A 10919-nucleotide genomic window follows, 5' to 3' on the forward strand; every position below is an offset into this window, starting at 1 on the left:
TTTGTCTGGTCGGCGTTCGACGGGTGCGAGGTGGACTAACGTAAAATATTAATACGGCAAGTGGATGTGGTTTACCGGTATTATTCGGTGCGGGCATTCGGCGAGCACGTCCCGCGGACTCGGAGTGCCGTACGCGGAAATATTTTTCATCGACGGGCGAGGCGCGGAGTCGCCCTTGGTGCGCGGCGGCGTCCCCGTGACCGGATCCGTGGACACTGTGCCCTTCATCGATTGCCGATTTTTGTCTGGTCGGCGTTCGACGGGTGCGAGGTGGACTAACGTAAAGAATTATTACGTCCCGCGGACTCGGAGTGCCGTACGCGGAAATATTTTTCATCGACGGGCGAGGCGCGGAGTCGCCCTTGGTGCGCGGCGGCGTCCCCGTGACCGGATCCGTGGACACTGTGCCCTTCATCGATTGCCGATTTTTGTCTGGTCGGCGTTCGACGGGTGCGAGGTGGACTAACGTAAAGAATTATTACGTCCCGCGGACTCGGTGTGCCGAACGCGGAAAAATTTTTCATCGACGGGCGAGGCGCGGAGTCGCCCTTGGTGCGCGGCGGCGTCCCCGTGACCGGATCCGTGGACACTGTGCCCTTCATCGATTGCCGATTTTTGTCTGGTCGGCGTTCGACGGGTGCGAGGTGGACTAACGTAAAATATTAATACGGCAAGTGGATGTGGTTTACCGGTATTATTCGGTGCGGGCATTCGGCGAGCACGTCCCGCGGACTCGGAGTGCCGTACGCGGAAATATTTTTCATCGACGGGCGAGGCGCGGAGTCGCCCTTGGTGCGCGGCGGCGTCCCCGTGACCGGATCCGTGGACACTGTGCCCTTCATCGATTGCCGATTTTTGTCTGGTCGGCGTTCGACGGGTGCGAGGTGGACTAACGTAAAATATTAATACGGCAAGTGGATGTGGTTTACCGGTATTATTCGGTGCGGGCATTCGGCGAGCACGTCCCGCGGACTCGGAGTGCCGTACGCGGAAATATTTTTCATCGACGGGCGAGGCGCGGAGTCGCCCTTGGTGCGCGGCGGCGTCCCCGTGACCGGATCCGTGGACACTGTGCCCTTCATCGATTGCCGATTTTTGTCTGGTCGGCGTTCGACGGGTGCGAGGTGGACTAACGTAAAGAATTATTACGTCCCGCGGACTCGGAGTGCCGTACGCGGAAATATTTTTCATCGACGGGCGAGGCGCGGAGTCGCCCTTGGTGCGCGGCGGCGTCCCCGTGACCGGATCCGTGGACACTGTGCCCTTCATCGATTGCCGATTTTTGTCTGGTCGGCGTTCGACGGGTGCGAGGTGGACTAACGTAAAGAATTATTACGTCCCGCGGACTCGGTGTGCCGAACGCGGAAAAATTTTTCATCGACGGGCGAGGCGCGGAGTCGCCCTTGGTGCGCGGCGGCGTCCCCGTGACCGGATCCGTGGACACTGTGCCCTTCATCGATTGCCGATTTTTGTCTGGTCGGCGTTCGACGGGTGCGAGGTGGACTAACGTAAAATATTAATACGGCAAGTGGATGTGGTTTACCGGTATTATTCGGTGCGGGCATTCGGCGAGCACGTCCCGCGGACTCGGAGTGCCGTACGCGGAAATATTTTTCATCGACGGGCGAGGCGCGGAGTCGCCCTTGGTGCGCGGCGGCGTCCCCGTGACCGGATCCGTGGACACTGTGCCCTTCATCGATTGCCGATTTTTGTCTGGTCGGCGTTCGACGGGTGCGAGGTGGACTAACGTAAAGAATTATTACGTCCCGCGGACTCGGAGTGCCGTACGCGGAAATATTTTTCATCGACGGGCGAGGCGCGGAGTCGCCCTTGGTGCGCGGCGGCGTCCCCGTGACCGGATCCGTGGACACTGTGCCCTTCATCGATTGCCGATTTTTGTCTGGTCGGCGTTCGACGGGTGCGAGGTGGACTAACGTAAAGAATTATTACGTCCCGCGGACTCGGTGTGCCGAACGCGGAAAAATTTTTCTTCGACGGGCGAGGCGCGGAGTCGCCCTTGGTGCGCGGCGGCGTCCCCGTGACCGGATCCGTGGACACTGTGCCCTTCATCGATTGCCGATTTTTGTCTGGTCGGCGTTCGACGGGTGCGAGGTGGACTAACGTAAAATATTAATACGGCAAGTGGATGTGGTTTACCGGTATTATTCGGTGCGGGCATTCGGCGAGCACGTCCCGCGGACTCGGAGTGCCGTACGCGGAAATATTTTTCATCGACGGGCGAGGCGCGGAGTCGCCCTTGGTGCGCGGCGGCGTCCCCGTGACCGGATCCGTGGACACTGTGCCCTTCATCGATTGCCGATTTTTGTCTGGTCGGCGTTCGACGGGTGCGAGGTGGACTAACGTAAAGAATTATTACGTCCCGCGGACTCGGAGTGCCGTACGCGGAAATATTTTTCATCGACGGGCGAGGCGCGGAGTCGCCCTTGGTGCGCGGCGGCGTCCCCGTGACCGGATCCGAACCACCGCGTGTGAAAATTCGATTTTTTTTTTTCACTCGACGTTCGCGGTTATTCGGCGGTCCCGGGGTGGTGCACATGACGGCAGCCCCGGCGATGTCCGTCGACACGATTTCGAATTCAACTTTTCGAACGTAGTTTTTCCGTGTGCAATAACTCGTTAACCGTTGGTTCGATCTCGACGTACCCGAGACGTGTTCACGTCGTACGTTCCGAGTACTATAGGACACCGGTGTCCGCGACATTTAAATCGGTAATCCTTTATCCGCGGCCGTACCGCTACGCACGGAGATAGACCGATATTTGATTTTCGCTTAACCGCTACGCACTGTGATTGACTGTATTCCGACGGCGGGGTCTCGGTCAACCGTTTTCACGGTTTGCCGGTGACATCGACCGTACCGTTCATCACGGGCAGACCGCAGAGTCGTTGTCCAGGGATATCCCCCTTTGCCGAAAACCTTTACCGCGTAGAATTTCTGCGCTGACCGCGACGTTACAGGGGTGATTACCGTCGCCGAGCTGCGCGCCCGCCGTACCGTCCCGTCGCACGGACCACCGTGTGTGAAAATTCGATTTTTTTTTTTCACTCGACGTCCTCGGTTATTCGTCGGTGCCGGGGTGGTGCACATGACGGCAGCCCCGGCGATGTCCGTCGACACGATTTCGAATTCAACTTTTCGAACGTAGTTTTTCCGTGTGCAATAACTCGTTAACCGTTGGTTCGATCTCGACGTACCCGAGACGTGTTCACGTCGTACGTTCCGAGTACTATAGGACACCGGTGTCCGCGACAATTAAATCGGTAATCCTTTATCCGCGGCCGTACCGCTACGCACGGATTTTGTGATTTTCGCCTAACCGCTACGCACGGTGATTGACGGATTTTCGATTCTCGCCTAACCGCTACGCACGGTGATGGCGAAGTTCCTTCGACCCGGGTGTACCACTACGCGTGAACACCCCCGTCGCACATTGTGAAACTCGAGATTTTGTAAATTTGTGAGCGACTCGGTCGTCGGCGTTCCGCCGGCGTCCGATCGCCAATCACGTACGACAGCAAAGCCACGGGCGACGCCGAAGCCGACGCGTCCATCGCCGCGCACCGGTCTGCCCCAGTCTTCGGAATGGTCAGCAATCCGGTGCCCTTCGATGGTATCCGTCCAAGTTTCGGCGACCGACCCATCTCGCACGCCGAGTGGCAAAACTCAACCGGCGTCGCAGGCCCGCCTTCCGGTGGGCCTCCGACGCGCAAATCGTTTTTTTCAAAAATCGATGACGACTCCCGTTACCGTTCCGCAAGTTACGAGCTCTCGACGCCAAAACATTCCCGCCGCGGCCGGCCATCGTCGCCGTGCCCGGCGGTCGCCGGGGCGAAGCCCCGGGACGACGGACTTCGCGTCGCGTCCCGGCTTCCCCCACGATCTCGGCTGGGGGCCGTTATAAACCTGGCGAGAGGCGCTAGCGCGGTAATTCTCCGTCCGCTGAAAACGGACGGCGTACGCGCTAACCCCGACTCTCGTCAACGCACGGGTCACGTCGCGTCGGGCGAGCGCTCGCTCTCCGCGTGTGTTCGGTCTTCCGCACGCGACCGCCGCCGCAGTCGCCCCGCGTTCTGCGGGTGCTCAGTGCGGCGCTCGCGTCGACCGAAGCGCGCGGTTTACGGGCGCCCGTCCGCGCACGTATCCCACTCGAACCGCGGTCGGTCGTGCGCCGTGACCGTATACCGGTCACGGTCGTTTCGACCTTCCTCGGCGTCGGCTCGCCCACGGGCGGACCGGCGCTCGGACGCACGCGTCCCGAGACGAGTGTCCGCGTCGTCGTCGCCCCTTGGTCGGCGTCGCCGCGGGGATCCGTCACGGGACGCAGTTGTTGTAAAACCGAGATCCCTGGTTGATCCTGCCAGTAGTCATATGCTTGTCTCAAAGATTAAGCCATGCATGTCTCAGTGCAAGCCGCATTAAGGTGAAACCGCGAAAGGCTCATTAAATCAGTTGTGGTTCCTTAGATCGTACCCAAGTTACTTGGATAACTGTGGTAATTCTAGAGCTAATACATGCCGACAGAGTTCCGACCGTCGCGGCGCCCTCGGGCGTCGCTCGCGGGAGGAACGCTTTTATTAGATCAAAACCGGCCCGTCGCGGCGCGCTTCGTGCGCGTCCCGATCGCGGCCCGCGCAAAGACCTGGTGACTCTGAATAACTTCGAGCTGATCGCACGGTCTCCGTACCGGCGACGCATCTTTCAAATGTCTGCCTTATCAACTGTCGACGGTAGGTTCCATGCCTACCGTGGTGGTAACGGGTAACGGGGAATCAGGGTTCGATTCCGGAGAGGGAGCCTGAGAAACGGCTACCACATCCAAGGAAGGCAGCAGGCGCGCAAATTACCCACTCCCGGAACGGGGAGGTAGTGACGAAAAATAACGATACGGGACTCATCCGAGGCCCCGTAATCGGAATGAGAACACTTTAAAACCTTTAAACGAGGATCAATTGGAGGGCAAGTCTGGTGCCAGCAGCCGCGGTAATTCCAGCTCCAATAGCGTATATTAAAGTTGTTGCGGTTAAAAAGCTCGTAGTCGGATCTGTGTCTGGGCGGTGCCGGACCACCCTGGCGGTCCGTCGTGTCGCGGCCGGCCGTGTCGCGGGACCACGTGTCCCGTCGGCGCGGTCGTCGTCGCGCTCGTCAGCCGTCTCGGGGTGTTAGTTACCGGCACGTCGGCCGGACGTATTGTCGGCAGGCGGACACGTGTCTCGGGCTTCCGGCGCGCCGCGCGGCCACGCGTCGCGCGGCCGTCGGGGTTCGACGACGGCGGCCGCCTACTCCAATCTTGCTGCGCGGTGATCTTCACCGATTGCCGTCGGCGGGCCGACACGTTTACTTTGAACAAATTAGAGTGCTCAAAGCAGGCTCAAATCTGGCGGGGCGGCTTCACGGCCGTCTCGTCAAAAGGCCCTGAATACTGGTCGCATGGAATAATGGAACAAGACCTCGGTCCCGCGCATCTCCGCCCTTCGCGGGCGCGCGAAATCGCCCTCCGGGGCGTTTCCGTGCGCGGGCCGCCGGGCCGCGGGCGCCAGTCGCCCGCGCGTCCCGCCGGGCCGGTTTTCGGGACCGGAGGTAATGATCAACAGAGACGGGCGGGGGCATTCGTACCGAGACGTTAGAGGTGAAATTCTTGGATCGTCTCGAGACGAACTGACGCGAAAGCATTTGCCAAGTACGTTCTCGTATGATCAAGAACGAAAGTTAGAGGTTCGAAGGCGATCAGATACCGCCCTAGTTCTAACTGTAAACGATGCCAGCTAGCGATCCGCCGGCGTTTCATTAACGACCCGGCGGGCAGCTTCCGGGAAACCGAAGCTTTTCGGTTCCGGGGGAAGTATGATTGCAAAGTTGAAACTTAAAGGAATTGACGGAAGGGCACCACCAGGAGTGGAGCCTGCGGCTTAATTTGACTCAACACGGGAAACCTCACCAGGCCCGGACACCGGAAAGATTGACAGATTGAGAGCTCTTTCTTGATTCGGTGGGTGGTGGTGCATGGCCGTTCTTAGTTGGTGGAGCGATCTGTCTGGTTAATTCCGATAACGAACGAGACTCTGTCCTGCTAACTAGGCGGGTAACCCCGGGTCGGCGTGTGCGCGGCGCGGGCGGTTTCGGCCGTCCGTGTTCGCGTACCCGTCGGCTCGGCCCGGTATCCCCGAACGCGTTCGCCCGTCGTCCACGGCGGTCGTCGAGCGCGGCCGCGCCATCCGCGTCCCGGCGTGCGGCGGGCGTGTGTCGGCCGGGGGGCAACCTCCGGTCGGCGCGCGTCCGTCGTGCGTCGGGCTCCGTGGTGAAGCGCGCCGTGTTCGCGGCCGTCGCCGGCGGATCACGATACGTTACTAGGGCTACCGCCGGCTCCCAGGAGCTTAAACTCTTCTTAGAGGGACAGGCGGCGGACGAAAATAGCCGCACGAGACTGAGCGATAACAGGTCTGTGATGCCCTTAGATGTTCTGGGCCGCACGCGCGCTACACTGAAGGAATCAGCGTGTGTTAACATTCCTGGGCCGACAGGCTTCCGGGTAACCCGCTGAACCTCCTTCGTGCTTAGGGATCGTGGCTTGCAATTTTTCCACGTGAACGAGGAATTCCCAGTAAGCGCGAGTCATCAGCTCGCGTTGATTACGTCCCTGCCCTTTGTACACACCGCCCGTCGCTACTACCGATTGAACGGTCGCATTGAGGTCTTCGGAGTGGACGCGCGTTATTCGGCCCCCTCGGGGGCTGGGTCGTCGCGCGATCGCGAAGATGACCGAAATCGGCCGTTTAGAGGAAGTAAAAGTCGTAACAAGGTTTCCGTAGGTGAACCTGCGGAAGGATCATTAGAGACGGGCCCGCGGTACCGGCAGCACTTGCCGGTCTCGCGCGCGCCTAATCCGACCCCGTGGCCGCGTGCGCTCGCGACTAGCTCGCCGACCGCCCGCGCGCCGCGACCCCCGACCGAGCGTCGACCGAAAGATGGTTAACGTCGAAAGACCATACGGGCCCCGCCGTGCGTCCGCGCACGGCGCGTGGCCGGTAGAAGTTTCGTCGACAAAAAAAAACACCCGACCCCGAACAGCGGATCACTTGGCTCGTGGATCGATGAAGACCGCAGCTATCTGCGCGTCGTCGTGTAATCCGCAGGTTATACGAACATCGACCAGTCGAACGCACATTGCGGCCTCGGTGACCCGCGGGTCCCGGGCCACGCCTGTCTGAGGGTCGTATACCGGATACTCGGCCAGACCGATGCGCCGCCGGCAGGCGTCCGACGGCGGCGGCAGTCCTCCCGGGGACTGTCCGCCCGCCCGTCGGCCGCTCCGGTGGTGCGAGATTGGCGGTTCGACCGTGGAAAACCGCGCTCGCGCGGCCGCCTCCGGTCGTCCGCCCAAGTTGTGACGGCAAACAGTCACGGGTTCTCGCGTCGTCAAACGGCACGTCCCCGTCCGCCCGCCGCGCGAGAGCGCGGCCGGGTCGGCTGAGAGTCCACGGACCTCTCCGGCTTCCGAGACGCGGACGCGGACGGTCACCGTACGGGCGGAGCGCGGACCGCAGGCTGCCGTGTAATTTAAAAAAAAAAAAAAACCGATACGTTCCGACCTCAGATCAGGCGGGACTACCCGCCGGATTTAAGCATATTAATAAGCGGAGGAAAAGAAAACAACCGTGATTCCCTTAGTAGCGGCGAGCGAACAGGGAAAAGCCCATCGCCGAATCCCGCCGCGCACTTTTGTGTCGCGGCACCTATGGGAGTTGTGGCGTACGGGCCGGCCTCGTTGCCGGGGCGCACGTGACGGTCCAAGTCTCCCTTGAACGGGGCCATGGCCCGCAGATGGTGCCAGGCCAGTAGAGGCCGTCACAGCGTTCCGGGATCGGACCGCGCCTTCGAGTCGGGTTGCTTGAGAGTGCAGCCCGAAGTTGGTGGTAAACTCCATCTAAGGCTAAATACGGCCACGAGACCGATAGTTTACAAGTACCGTGAGGGAAAGTTGAAAAGAACTTTGAAGAGAGAGTTCATAAGAACGTGAAACTGTTCGGGTGTAAACGGACAGAGCCCGCGAGTCCCCGCCGGGCGAATTCACGGTCGGTCTAACCGCCGGCCGGATCTTTCGCTCGGTTAGCGGACGTCGCGACCCGTTGGGCGCCGGCCGAAGGGCTTGGGTGGCGTTCGTCGCGGCGGTTGCGTTTCGGCGTGACCGTTCGCGCCGAACCCCGGTGCTCCTGGTCGGCTCGCCCGACGGCAAGAACCGTCGACGCGGCCCCGTCGCAGGCGGGGTCCCGTCGGTCGGCGACGATTTCGGGCTACTTTCCGACCCGTCTTGAAACACGGACCAAGGAGTCTAACGTGTGCGCGAGTCAACGGTGATCTTACGAAAAACCACGTTTGGCGCAATGAAAGTGAACCGTTTACGGTGCGGACGATGGCCTAGCGACCGAACCCACCGGCGTTCAAAGTCGCGCTGGTCCGCAGTCCGGGGGCGTCTTCGCCAGGTCGGCTTCGGCCGTCCGAGGGCGCACCCTTAGCGCACACGTTGGTACCCGAAAGATGGTGAACTATGCCTGGCCAGGATGAAGTCAGGGGAAACCCTGATGGAGGTCCGCAGCGATTCTGACGTGCAAATCGATCGTCTGAGCTGGGTATAGGGGCGAAAGACTAATCGAACCATCTAGTAGCTGGTTCCATCCGAAGTTTCCCTCAGGATAGCTGGCGCCGATGTGTCCCGCCCGTTCGCGGGCGTACGGACGCCGGTGGGACTCCGCGCTGTACGGCGCGGTAACAACACGCTCGTAACACGGAGGATGTCTCATACGGTAAAGCGAATGATTAGAGGACATTGGGGCCGAAACGACCTCAACCTATTCTCAAACTATAAATGGGTGAGATCGCCGGCTTTACCTGGTACACCGCGTGAACCGCGTGCGAAGCCGGCGACGGAACCCTAGGCGCTTAGTGGGCCATTTTTGGTAAGCAGAACTGGCGCTGCGGGATGAACCGAACGCCGAGTTAAGGCGCCGAAATCGACGCGTATTCAGAGACCATGAAAGGCGTTGGTTGCTGATGACAGCAGGACGGTGGCCATGGAAGTCGGAATCCGCTAAGGAGTGTGTAACAACTCACCTGCCGAAGCAACTAGCTCTGAAAATGGATGGCGCTGGAGCGTCGTGCCTATACTCGGCCGTCGACGGCATAGTGGGGCCGGTCGTCGCTCGCGGCGGTCGGTCCCGGCAAGCCTCGACGAGTAGGATGGCGCGGCGGTGTGCGTCGAAGGGCAGGTCGCGAGACCGCCTGGAGCCGCCGTCGGTGCAGATCTTGGTGGTAGTAGCAAATACTCGAGAGGGGCCCTCGGGGGCTGCCGTGGAGAAGGGTTTCTTGTGAACAGCCGTTGTCCAAGAGTCAGTCGATCCTAAGCCCGGGGAGAGATCCTCGTACCACGGGCGAAGGCGTTTTCGAATCGCCCTTGGGGCGAGAGGGAATCCGGTTCGTATTCCGGAACCCGACGCGGAACCGCTCCCTAGTGTTCGGGGCTCTTTTGTCTCGTCTGGGTAACCAGAATGAACTCGAAGAAGCCGCCGGGGGATCTGGGTAGAGTTCTCTTTTCTCTGTGAGCGTTGTACGTCCCTGGAATCCTCTAGCCGGGCGATAGGGACGCGAGCGCGAAGAGCACCGCTCGTTGCGGCGGTGTCCGTGATCCCCACGCGGACCTTGAAAATTCGAGAGAGGGCCACGCGGAGTCTTCGCGTCGGTTCGTACCGATATCCGCAGCAGGTCTCCGAGGTGAGCAGCCTCTAGCCGCATAGAATAATGTAGGTAAGGGAAGTCGGCAAAACCGATCCGTAACTTCGGGATAAGGATTGGCTCTGAGGAGCGTGGCTGTCGGGTTCGGGTCGTCGTAGAAGCGTAGGCGGTTTTGGCGACACCCCGGCCGTCGCCCGCGCGCCCGGTCTTCGGACCGGGAGCCTCGAGGCGGCCGCGGGCCCGTCGCCGTCCGCCGACCGTGGAACCACCGAGCTTCGGTCGCTGGCCGCGTCGCGGCCGGCCGATCGCCTTGGTGTCGGTTCGCCGTCACCGGGCGGTCCGGCCGCCGCGGCGTCGGTCGCGTAGCCGGATCGACAGCCATGTAACGGTCAACTCAGAACTGGCACGGACCAGGGGAATCCGACTGTCTAATTAAAACAAAGCATCGCGATGGCCCGGGACGGGTGTTGACGCGATGTGATTTCTGCCCAGTGCTCTGAATGTCAACGTGAAGAAATTCAAGCAAGCGCGGGTAAACGGCAGGAGTAACTATGACTCTTTTAAGGTAGCCAAATGCCTCGTCATCTAATTAGTGACGCGCATGAATGGATTAACGAGATTCTCACTGTCCCTATCTACTAGTGTTGGTCTGACAGCCATACAGTGCGGACGTGTTTTTGAGGTGCTCCGTGTACAACTCAAGTTCCGAACGGGTTAGAGTAGTTAAATTTTTGCGTTCTTAGTACCAAAAGATTCGTCTCGAGTAGACGCTTCTACTGGTGCATCGAGCGCGAAAATCGGTTAGGTTAGCAAGGCGTGAGGGCGTTTTTAGTCTGTCGCAAGCGTAAACTCTTTGTTTACGCCCGACCGGCAAAACCCTTTCAGCGATTTCTCGGGCTGTATTGCGAATTTCGCGTCGGACGATACACCGTAGAATTCGTGCTGTTCTAGCGCTAATTTTGGTGTAGGCCGCGCGAAAGTTCGACTTTCAGTGCCGAAGTTAGGCTCAAAAAGTTCGCGAGCGAACAGAAGGTCACAGAATCGAGGTACGACATCGCGGTTTGGACAGTCGAATAGTCTTTTTTAAGATAAATCGACGGGCCCGAGCTGCGTTTTCGTGCAGCGATTTGCGGCCCCAGGAGCGGCGATCAAAGTTCCGGCGGGCGAGAGACGC

General features: G+C 60.1%; 1 non-coding gene and 1 pseudogene across 1 annotated transcript; both read left to right on the top strand.

Moving 5' to 3' along the window:
* The first annotated feature begins 7075 nt into the window (after nucleotides 1–7075).
* Nucleotides 7076–7233, top strand: LOC132953374 (5.8S ribosomal RNA). Its single transcript, XR_009665605.1, has one exon. It is a non-coding gene; the product is annotated as a 5.8S ribosomal RNA (ribosomal RNA).
* A 371-nt stretch (nucleotides 7234–7604) lies between these two features.
* LOC132953375 (large subunit ribosomal RNA) lies at nucleotides 7605–10503 on the top strand (annotated as a pseudogene).
* Nucleotides 10504–10919: the final 416 nt, after the last annotated feature.

This window comes from Metopolophium dirhodum, unplaced genomic scaffold, assembly GCF_019925205.1.
Source record: "Metopolophium dirhodum isolate CAU unplaced genomic scaffold, ASM1992520v1 scaffold21, whole genome shotgun sequence".
NCBI lineage: Eukaryota > Metazoa > Arthropoda > Insecta > Hemiptera > Aphididae > Metopolophium > Metopolophium dirhodum.